Source organism: Hordeum vulgare, chromosome 2H, assembly GCF_904849725.1.
Source record: "Hordeum vulgare subsp. vulgare chromosome 2H, MorexV3_pseudomolecules_assembly, whole genome shotgun sequence".
Taxonomy (NCBI): domain Eukaryota; kingdom Viridiplantae; phylum Streptophyta; class Magnoliopsida; order Poales; family Poaceae; genus Hordeum; species Hordeum vulgare.
Genome location: NC_058519.1, coordinates 311165559 through 311177940, shown reverse-complemented (window position 1 = coordinate 311177940; position 12382 = coordinate 311165559).

The window sequence follows — 12382 nt, the reverse complement described above, 5'->3', positions numbered from 1 at the left end:
CCGTCATGGTACGATCAAAGAATCCAACTTTGTGTTTCCAGAATTCACACTTGCGAAATTTGGCGTAAAGTTGATGCTCTCGAAGATTTTCCAACACCATCCTCAAATGTTTCTCATGCTCTTCCTCGGACTTGGAGAAGATGAGTATGTCATCGATGAAGACGACAACAAACTTGTCCAGGTATTCCATCAAGACCTTCTTCATGAGGTACATGAAGTATGGTGGGGCATTGATCAACCCAAATGACATGACGGTGCACTCATACATGCCATACCTGGTCACGAATGTCGTCTTTGGTATGTCTTTGGGATGAATATTTAGTTTGTAGTACCAAGATCTGAGATCGATCTTGGAGAATACCTTGGCACCATTTAACTGGTCGAATAGGTCTTCAATATTGGGGAGTGGGTACTTGTTCTTTATCGTGACTTCGTTGGGGGAACGGTAATCAATGCAGAGCCTCATAGTCCCATCCTTCTTGGACACGAATAGACAGGTGATCCCCAAGGTGAGGCACTAGGGTGAATAAATCCTTTCCTAAGCTGCTCGGCTAGCTGCTTCTTTAGTTCTGCGAGTTCCTCAGATTCTATCCTATAGGGCTTCTTGTATACAGGTCTTTACCCGGTTATGAGCTCTATGATGAACTCGATGTCACGGTGAGGAGGCATCTTAGGCAGTTCATCGGCAAAGACCTCCGGATATTCACATACCACTAGCACTTGATCCGATTCTTTTCAAGGTAGGCTCAGGAACATATTTGACCTTGATCCTTTGGTTACTGCTCATGGTGATAGCCCTATTGGCGCAGTCCAGTATGCTCTGGTGCTTGGCCAACCAGTCCATACCAAGGATCACGTCCAAGCCTTTCGACTTAAGGACGATGAGATCTTCTACGAAGTCTACTCCGTTAATGTTGATCCCAACTCCCCTAGATCCTATGTTGGTCCTCAGTACTGCACCCGAGGTCTGTACCGCCATTTCACCCTATAGGAATGTAGGTTTCAAGCCACTCTTCATAGAAAACTTTTGGGTGACAAAAGAATGCGAAGCACCACAATCAAACGGTACTGTTGCTGGAGTGGATTTGACAAGAAACATACGCAGTATGCAGTCCGGGTCTTCATGTGCTTCCTCTGTGGAGATGTGGTTAACATGTCCCGTGTTGTGGTATTCCTTGTTGCGGGAAGCCTGATTTTTGTTTGGTGCTCCATGGCCTTGTCTTGACACGGCGCATTGGGTGTGGTGCATCGGGCTTCTTGTTGGGGCATTACGTGGAGTTGTGTCTAGGTTGTCCATACCCGAAGCAAGTGACTTTCACAAGGATATTGGGCTTTCCCCCACTGTTGTTGGGAAATGTTGGACGCCGGCTTGGGGTTAGCATACTGCTGAGGCTGAAAGCTTGGGCGAGGTGCGGGGGTCTTGTACTCGTGCTGCTGATAGTTAGGTCTTGAAGGGCTCTCTGCCACAGACGAGCCCTCTAGTAGCTGGAACCACCATTTCCCATCATCTTGCGCTTGCGAGTATCATCCATAGCACGACGGTTGTCTTCAAGTATGAGAGCCTTGTTAACCAGATCACAAAAGGTCCGGTAGCCACAAGCAACAAGCTCATACTGTAGCCACTGCTGAAGCCCTTCCATGAAGTGTTCCACCTTGGCGGCTTTTGTGCTAACATCAACACGCGCATACCTTGACAAGAGGTTAAACCTCTACGGGCACTCCTTGACTCTGCCGCTGCCTTTCTTCAGTGCACGGAACTCCCACTTCTTGATAGTCATCATTCCGGGGGGATTGTGAGCAGCACGGAACCCGTCCGTGAAGACAGCCCAAGTGATAACCTGCGTGCCTTGGATGATTTGGAACCCGTCCCACCAAGCCCTGGCAGTGCCTCCAAGATAGTGAGAGGCATAGAGAACGTTTTCACGGTCGTCGGTGCATTTAACCAGTGCGTCGAGGTTGTCGAAGTGAATATTGGAGGTGTAGTCCTCATGAACTATGACAGAGTGGAGCGACCATTGCCATTTCCACCCTACGGTGGGTTATTCAATAAGTCCTGAGCTATCAGTTGGATAGTGGTGTTGTTGGCCTGGCATTCCTCTTGGAGAGCCTCGAGGAACTGAGCCACAGTCAGGTTCTCCGGAGGAGGCGGTGGTGGGGGAAAGTCGCCTTGAGGCTGCACCTGGTGAAATCTAGCTTGTGCAGACCCACCTGCCCTTGGTTGCTGGCTAGACTCGTCAGTGTTGGGTTGGCAGAAGGTATTGGTGCGAGTAGCAATCACCATCCTATTCATAGGAGTCAGGTCAATATCCCAAAATGGTCAAGAGGAAAACATTGGGGGGAAACGTGCCTACATAAGGGGGTTTGGTATGGTCCAAGTGTGTCAAACAAGAAGGGTCGCAGAACCCTTATGCAAATACATCAATTAAGATAAACGATGTAGCCACTTACATGTTGCCTAGGGAAAAAGCACGGCTTGCATCGAGACACAAGCAGAAAGAACACACTACCTGCATACATGGTTTCATATGAACCATTACACGGACTCGACTTCGCAAGGGGACTCCTAGTTCTCCTTATTGTAACACCCACTGCTTTTTTATTTGGATTTCTTGACTTCTGAATTATTTTCAAAATGTATTTAAAATATGGCTTTGATAAAAAGCTCTTGAAGTTCTTTGAAAACCTCTGTAAGATAATCTTCGGAACATTCTTTTCTCCACATGCCTAGTTTGAAAAGGATTCTTTTAGCCTCACCTCAAAATGAATTGGTTTGGGAGAACCTTTATTCCTTTGCAAAACCTTGGAATTAATTTCCATAGGTTCAATTGTCAATTTCCTTTAAGATTTCTTTTTCCTCCTTCCATTCCGATTTAGACCCTTTGGCACTTCTAGGTCATCATTTTCTTTGATTTCCCAAAGTTTTAAAAGGTTTTAACCACCTTTTATAAAATTTATTTCAACAAATAGAATTTTGTGTAATTACTTTTGACCCCAACAAATTTACAAAGGAAGTGAGTGATTTCTTTGGAATTTGAGACCCAACCTCCTACCCTTAGAAGGCCTTAGTACCCTCAACCTATTTCACCAAAAATCTAGGAGTTACGAGTTTGAAAATTTCAAATTACATTTGACTCGAGTTTGACCCAAAAAACTCTGTTTTTAATAACAACCTACCTAATACATTTTCAAAAATTCTGAAAAGTTGCACGCAGTCTCTGCACTCATTGTGAGACCATCCCAAAAAATTTCAGCTCAAAATATTTTGTGGACGTGCCATTTTCATTTGGTCGAGCACCTTGCATGCAATATAGCCCTAGCTGTCTCTGAATTTGATTCAGGGAGACATTTAGACTTTCAGTGATTAAGATTTTGCGCAACGTCAATCACCACAGTATCAACGAGAGCAACTCAATCTTGTGCCCGAGTATATCCACGCGCCGTGCATCACCTTGGACGCTTGTTGGCGCCGGTGGTGAGTTGGCCGAGCCAGTCAGCTTCGGCAGCACCATCTTCAGCAGCTACCGCGGCCATTAAAGCCTCCCATGGTGCAGCCCAGCACCGTCCATCACCGCCAATTGCACGTGAAGGCTCTGCAAGTCCTTGGCCATAGTGCGCGCCGCATTTCCCGTCAGCACGCCCCGGGCAATGCAGATCACAAACTCTGCTACCGCCGCGACCAAGGGGAACCGCTCCGTCGAGCCGGGTCCTGTGTCGATGACCGAGTGACTTTAGAACAAAAATGGAACCACCACACTGAGTAGGTACCGACCCGACCACCTAAGCAGCTTACTAACCCCCTCGATCACCGGAATTTCTCGCTGGATTTAAGACCAAAGGCACCCCTCTCGGGCCTCTATAAATAGAGCCCCCTCCGAGCTGTCGAACCCTTGACCCACTCCACCACATTTCCCCTGCACTCTGAAGCCTTGCCCAAGGCTGAGAACGGCGTCGGAGAGGCCTTCTTCCCTAGCTCCGGCCACCCTGATCCGCTTCGGTTCCCGGTTGGATTTGTGCATGGTGAGAGAAGAGGAACGCCGAGAGCTTATCAGGAGTCTCCTAGTGGTCTCCTCCTCCTAAGCCCCCCTTCAATTTGATCGCACACGAGCCCTCGGTGTGATCCTGTGGTGCCCGAAGCTACTGTCCACCAGAGCAACGTTGCCGTCGACATAGAGCCTTCCCCTCGACCCAATCCACCTCTCACTGACACGCGGGAACTCGACGTGTGCATAGGTGCCCACGGTTGGCTCTCCCCCTCTTCTGTCGCCCCCGCGTCCACCGCACGCCTAAGGCTCCGGTGAGTTCGAACCTGACAGGGTAGCACCCCCTCGTTAGGGTTCTCTTCTTTTTGAAACATTTTTTTTCTGAAGGCGTTTTCGCCAGAAGCCGTCTTCGAGGTAGGTTAACGTATTTTTCTTTCGGGCGTTTTGAGTTTCTCAAACTAGCCCGTGGGCAAATTCTATTTTATTACAGAATGGTCCCTGCTTTTGTTTTGCTTATAGCTATTAATCTATGACAGCTTTTGAATTGATTCTTTTTGCGAAATCTTGCTGTCAGGGTCTAGTTTATTTTCCGATTTATTTGAAAATTAACTCTTACGTCAATATGTGTTGTATAACGTAGATTCCGACAAAGAAAACGCCGACGTTAATGTCACTGAGCTTGATCCCGACTACGTGGAACCAGACAAGCATGTTTGAACTTTTGATGTGTTGTTTGCTCACTAACAAATTTAACATTTATCCATTGCATTAATCAAGGATGTTGCATCTCTTATAAACGAAGTTAAAACATGACTATGGCAAGTGATGGTTGGGAAAGGTCGTGGATAACCTAGTCACGCGGAACGTGATAGGTTATGGCCTGGTCATGAAAAGTGCATAATTGTGATGAGGAGATGTAATAACTCCAGTATCGACCTAGATCGAGTCTTGTGAGTGTCTTACTTTCATTATCGTACTACCATAGTTTCCTGAGTGAGGATTCGGTATAGTCGGTCGTGATAACCTTGGTATCAGAGCCAGGCTGACTGTGGGAAACCCCTAGGCATGATCGCTAACTGGATTAGCTGTTATATTATTCTGCATGTTGTAGATATTTTCTATTAGTCAGCATATGTTCATGTTATGACTATATGAAAATTTTGTCTACTGTGTAGATGGCTGGCAGCGGTTGCCCGTCTCAAGTGTTAGCTAATGAGCCGATGAGATTTTAGCGACTTCTTTCCATCATTGCCAAGATCATGATTGGATGGATGACTTGCACCGAGTGCACATTCTACAGCCACGCGAGCAACGACTTACTGACTATGCATCAGGCGTCGGTGCATTTTACTGATGGGCGACCGGAGGCCCGTCGCCTTCATTTCGTCGGGGGAGCCATGCCTATGGAGAGGCAGGCTATTCAGATGTCAGCCAGGGAGGCGATTGCCCATCTCTGGAACACCCTCCCAATGATGAAGACTCGTCCTTATCACTACCTTCCATGCCACATGCCGTATACTAGTGACTTTACTTCTGCGTGCCCAGAGGAGAGGAAGACGATGATATTGGGATGCTCGTGCAGTACCACATAGTCTTGGAGTCAGCCTTTGACTGCTTAGTGGACAACTTGGTGGTTGCTCGCATGGAGGCCCTTACTCCTCCTCACAACAGGACCGAGGTCCTTCAACCGCACCACCTCAGTCAAGCCCATCTTCCTCTGCTTCGTGTACTCTGCCAGCCCAGATTCGCCGCCACCTACCTACAATTAAAGAGTTCTATCAAGTAATTGCTCTTGGCCCCATTAGAGCTACTATGTCTGGTAGTACAGTTCATGCTTCGTCGTCTCATGCAGTACGCCTAGAACCCGTGCTAGAGGAAGTGGAATCCCCAGCTCCTCATCTGGGACTTTCCCTGGGGCAGCCGATCCAGGCCCCTTTCGACTCCACCTAGAGATCGTGCAGCAAAACGTCTGTGTGCTTGTATGATATGTATGACATGTATGATGGTGTGCTCTTACACTCAAGGGAAGTAGCCGTGTTGCTTCATATATGACCAGGAGAAGTGCACTAGCTTAAATAATATGTGAGGCATACGAGAGTATGACCTCAGTGATATGTTAAGTTATGCGTGATGTAAGATGTACCACCGTCCTTCTCCAAACACGACAGTTATTTTATGAAAAAGACCTTTCGCAGTGTTTCCTTGGATAAAATTTTAATTTATTTTTCCTTGAACTTGTATTTCTCAGTTGGTTTTTGCAACATTAACCCAACTTTGAGAAAATGATTCGTCCCTGGACACGCTCCATGCTAAGAATGCACAGAGAAAATCAAACTGCTGAGATATGAAATGATTTCACTCAAGGACAGTCAAGCTGACAAGAGAGCAACCCACCATTTTCAGAATTTTGTCATCTTTATGAGCAGAGCCAACAACAGCATCACGAGATGATGAACCAACTGATGAATATGGGAAATCAGCATGGGACACACCCAAAACACTCCATGTTGGATGAATTACTGAAGACACGTACGCCAACTTTTTTTCACACCGACAAACCTATAGAAGCAGACAATTGGCTATGTGACATTGAAAGGAAGATTATTATTGCGCATTGTTCCGACCATGAGAAGGTACTCTACGCACCTCTCTATCTGACTAGAGTCGTAGCATCGTCGTGGGAAAATATCCTGCGCGTACACCCTGATGAAAATAACATCACGTGCGCCGAATTCAAGGAGAGTTTTCATGGGGCGCACATTCCAAACAGCGTCATGAAGATCAAGAATAGGGAATTTGAAGACCTCAAATGAAGGAGTTCCACTGTAATGGAATATTTGGACCAGTATAATCAATTGTCCCATTATGAAAGTGAAGACTATAAGACAGAAGAGAAAAGAATGGAGAAGTTCCTGGATGGACTCACTCCGGCATTGAAATGTGAGCTGGTCGTTCACATCTTTCCAGACTTCAAAACACTAGTGGACAAGGGCAACATGCTTGAGGCCGAACATCGCAGCCTCGACGACATTCGTATGCACCATCTTAACAACTCGGCACCAACCCGGAACATCAAGCACAAGACTGAGGACGCAAAGAATCAAACTCCTGGTGCTCCCACTTCAACCAATAAAGTAAACACCCACTTTTATGTGACCAACAAGGGTTTTACTCCTGGCCCGTGTGTCACATGTTTCGCCTGGAGAGAAGATGGACACTTTGCCCGACATTCCCCAAAAGCCGGGAATGGTACCACTAAAACAAACCCTCGCAGCTATGACCCAGCACCAAAGCGCAACAACTTCAATCCCAACAACAATCACCAAAAGGGTCACGTGAATCTTATCGCCAAAGAAGATGCTATGAACGCACCAGAGATAGTACTCGGTAAGTTTCCTATCAACAAAGTTCCTGCCATGGTTTTTTTTGATTCTCGAGCTTCCCATTCATTCATTTTGGAAAAAATTGCCTTGAAACACAACTTTTCAACCGTCCCCTTGTAAAATTCGATGACCATCAAATCCCCAGGAGTACAGAAAAGTACCCAGAAATATTGCAAGGATGTTACCATTGAGGTCGAAGGCTTGATGTTTTGGGCAAATCACATTGTGATCAAAAGAAACAATTTGGATGTTATTCTAGGAATGGATTGGTTAAATACCAACAAGGGACTTATTGACTACATCAACCGAACGGTCACACTCACCCACCATGAGGGTAAAAGAGTAAAAGTTGTAGCACTAGAAAGGAAGAAGTCAACTCTAGCACGACTAAATAAAATGGAAGCTATTGAGCTAGAGGACGTCCCAGTGGTCTACAAATTTCTACATGTATTTCCGGATGAACTACCAGGTATGCCACCAGACCGAGAAATATAATTTTTTATTGAGATTGCACCTGGTACCACCCCAATATACCAGAAACCATACCGCATGGCACCTACTAAATTAGTCGAACTCAAGAAACAAATAAAAGAGTAGTTGGACAAAGGATACAATAGACCCAACTCTTTGCCTTGGGGATCGCCAGTATTATTTGCCAAAAAGAGAGATGGGATGCTAAGACTTTGTGTCGATTATCGAGCCCTCAACATGGCCATCATCCAGAACAAATATCCGCTACCCAAGATAAATGATTTGTTCGACCACTTAGCACAAGCAAAAGTATTATCACAAATCGATTTGCGGTCAGGGCTTCATTAGCTTAAGATACGCTCAGAAGAGATACCGAAGACATCATTTACGTCACGATATGGATTGTATGATTTTACTGTAATGCCTTTAGGACTGACAAATGAGCAAGCTTACTTCATGCATTTAATGAATAAGGTACTCATGAAGTACATGGATAAGTTTGTCGTGGGCTTCATTGATGGCATACTTGTCTACTCCAAGAACCCCGAAGAACATGCATAACACCTAAGGATTGTGTTGGAGAACTGCGTAAGCATCAGTTGTATGCCAAATTCAGTAAATGTGAGTTTTGGCTGAAGCAAGTCGGATTTTAGGGACACGTAATGACCCAAGAAGGCATAACCGTGGATCCTCAGAAGGTCAAGGTTGTAAGAGATTAACCGCAACCAGCCAACGTGACAGTTATCCAAAGTTTTCTCGGAATGGGGGATACTACCGGAGATCTATTGAATGTTTTTCCACTATTGCCAAGCCCATGACCAGTTACTCAAAAATGACAAGAAGATTGAATGGACTGAAGCCTATGAGAATAGCTTCCAAGAGCTGAAGAAGAAGACTGACCACGACACTAGTGATAATTGTCCCAGACTTAAATAAAGATTTTGAGGTATACTGTGACTCCTCAAGAAAAGGCCTCGGATGCATACTTATGCAGGAAGGGAAAGTCATGGCTTACACCTCGAGAAAACTATGGCGACACGAAGAAAATTACCCCACTCACGATTTTCAATTGGCTGCTGTGATACATGCTCTCAAGGAATGGTGAAATTTTTTGCTTAGTAATCGTTGTGAGATAGACACGGATCATAAGAGTCTCAAATATATCTTCACGCAGCCTGATCTCAACCTACGACAATGCCATTGGCTAGAATTAATCAAGGATTATGACGTGGGTATTCATTACTATCCTGGTAGGGCTAACATGGTAGCCGATGCTCTAAGCCAGAACATACGACAATGCCATTGGCTAGAATTAATCAAGGATTTGCGAGAGAGTTTGCTCTCCTAAACCTGCTTCTCGTTCCAGAAGGCACCGTGGCACAACTAGAAGTACAAACCACACTGGATGAGAATATGAAGAAGGCTTAGAAGGAGCACCCCAACATTAAAGGCATAAACAAAAAGGTGAACATTGGAAAGGCCCCCGAGTTTATTATTAATGAACAAGGGATATTATGGTACGGAGACCACCTATGCATACCAGACCAAGAGAACCTCAAAGCTTGAATTTTGGAAGAAGCTCACAATGTGCAATACTCAATCCATCCCGGAGGTACAAAAATGTTCAAGGATCTACACGCAAAACATTGGTGGCACGGGATGAAAAGTGATATTGCTTATTTCATTGCCCACTTTGATCCATGCCAACGAATCAAGGCGGAACACCAGAAGCCAGCAGGACTGTTACAGCCTATGAAAGTACCCGAGTGGAAGTGGGATGAGGTAGGGATGGACTTCATTGTTGGACTACCCCAGTCGCGACACGAACACGATGCCATATGGGTTATCACATATCGACTCACCAAGGTGGCTCACTTCATTCAAGTAATGACTAGATATTCCACTCAGAAGCTAGCAAAGTTATACCTTGCCTGCATTGTCTGCTTACATGGGATACCTAAAACTATTGTATCCGATAGAGGTACCCGGTTTACATCAAGGTTTTGGTATTATCCGCAACAAGCATTGGGCACAAAATTAGTGTTCAACGCAGCATATCACCCTTAGATTGGAGGACAGACCGTGCGTGTATATCAGATCCTTGAAGACATGCTCAGGGCTTGTGTACTCACATATGGAAATAGTTGGGAGGACAGTTTGCCTTATAACGAAATCTCGAACAACAGCAGCTATCAGGCAAGCCTACAAATGTCACCAATTGAAGCCCTGTATGGAAGGAAATGTCGTACGCCTCTAAATTGGTCAGAAGCCGGAGATAGTCATATCTTCGGGCCCCAACAACTTCAAGAGGCAGAGGACAAGGTAAAGCTCATAAGGGACAGACTCAAGACAACCCAAAGCCGTCAGAAGAGCTATTACGATAAAAAAACACCATGACATCATCATTGATCCAAATGATTATGTATATCTCAAAGTGTCCCAATGAGAGGACTACAAAGGTTCAAGGTCAAGGTCAAGGTTGCACCCCGCTTCGTCGGACCACTTCGTATAATTGCTTGAAGGGGCCAAGTTGCCTATCAACTCGACCTACCAGCAAAACTGTCAGATGTGCACGACATGTTCCATATGTCTCAACTAAGGAAGTGTGTATGGAACCCCGATCAACAGGTAGCCCATGAAAATATAGAAGTGCAACCAGACCTATCCTATCAGGAACTCCTGGTGAGAATATTAGAGGAGGAAGAACGGAGGACCCGATAGAAGGTCACCATGCTATTCAGGGTAAAGTGGAGCAACCATTCAGAGGATGAGGCCACTTGGGAAAGGGAGGATTTCCTGCAGAAAGAACAACCACAACTTCTTGAGGACCGGCTGAAATCTCGGGGACGACATTTTTCTTAAGGGGTAGGTGTTGTAACAGCCACAAATTTTTTATTTGGATTTCTTGACTTTCGAATTGTTTTCAAAATGGATTTAACATTTGGCTTTGATAAAAAGCTCCTGAAGTTCTTTGAAAACCTGTGTAAGATAACCTTTGGAACTTCCTTTTCTTAACATGCCTGGTTTGAAAAGGATTCTTTTATCCTTTTCTAAAAATGAATTGGTTTGGGAGAACCTTTTATTCTTTTTGCAAAACCTTGGAATTAATTTCCATAGGTTCAATTGTCAATTTCCTTCAAGATTTTGTTTTTCTCCTTCCATTCTGATTTAGACCCTTTGGCACTTCTCTAACTTCTAGGTCATCATTTTCTTCGATTTCCCAAAGTTTTAGAATGGTTTGACCACCTTTTTTATTTTATTTCAACAAATAGCGTTTTCTGTAATCAGTTTTGACCCCAGCAAATTTACAAAGGAACTCATTGATTTCTTCGGAATTTGAGACCCAAACTCCTACCCTTAGTACCCCAATCCATCTCAGCAAAAATTTAGGAGTCACAAGTGTGAAAATTTCAAATTTATTTGACTCAAGTTTGACCCAAAAGAGTCTTTTTTCAATAAAAGCCCGACTAAAATATTTTCAAATGTGGGGACCCCAACTGGTAAGTCGAGATCGCCGTGCCTAGTGATCCCAAGGATCAATGCTCACTGAACACAGATACTGAATAATAGAGTCTTACATCCATACATACCGTTTGATACAATAAAATGACCTCTTCGGTCGAGTCTTACATACATAGGGCCTTAAAGGCCTACACTTGAAACTGAACCAATAGCGGAATTATTGGTTGTAAGCGTGAACCCATGCCATCAGCCTTAACCTACAGGCATTCTGACTAGGAAGCGTCCTAGCTCGCAAGAACGTCACCGAGTTAATCTTCACCATATCCTGTCTTTCACACCTGGTCAATGAAATAACCAGTGGCAAGCCAATGAGTACTTTGAATGTACTCGCAAACAGTCCATGATACGAACAATGAAAGTGAAGGATAACATTATCATGCATCTTTAGTGTAACTCATCTGGGTGGAATGATCATGTATATGCATCAGGTTAAAGAATTACTTTTTAAGAACAGGTTACAAATATCAATATATCTAACAAGGGTAGAACACACCGGGTTCACCCTGTATGCCAAGTCATCGGACTTGTCATAACCTCAAGGTATTAATGAGGGCTAAACCATCTGGGTTTACCCTATATGTCAAGTCACCGAACTTGATCATATTACTGTGATTATCATAACAACACCTTTTTAACACCACGCACACACACTTGGTTTATGCGGAAACACTGGACGTAGTTTAAGCAGCACCACCCATCTGTCCTTGACCGTGGACACGGGTATTCGAATAGTTTACACTCTACAGAGGTAGTACGCTGGACCCACGAGAAACGGAAAACTTCCTTGTCATCCACGACTCGCGGTATATCACATATACCCGAGGTAAGTATCCGATCATCATCTTTCCCCTGACGATACTAGACAAAGAGATCCTCTCGATTGGTACCCAGCCCACATGTTGTACGTCTTATGAGCACAGACTCTGGACTGGAACAACCATGCAGGGACCAACGGTGTGCCTGGAACTCATAATAATGGCATAGTCGTCCTACCTGGCACGACCCCATCACGAGAGTGACACCGAT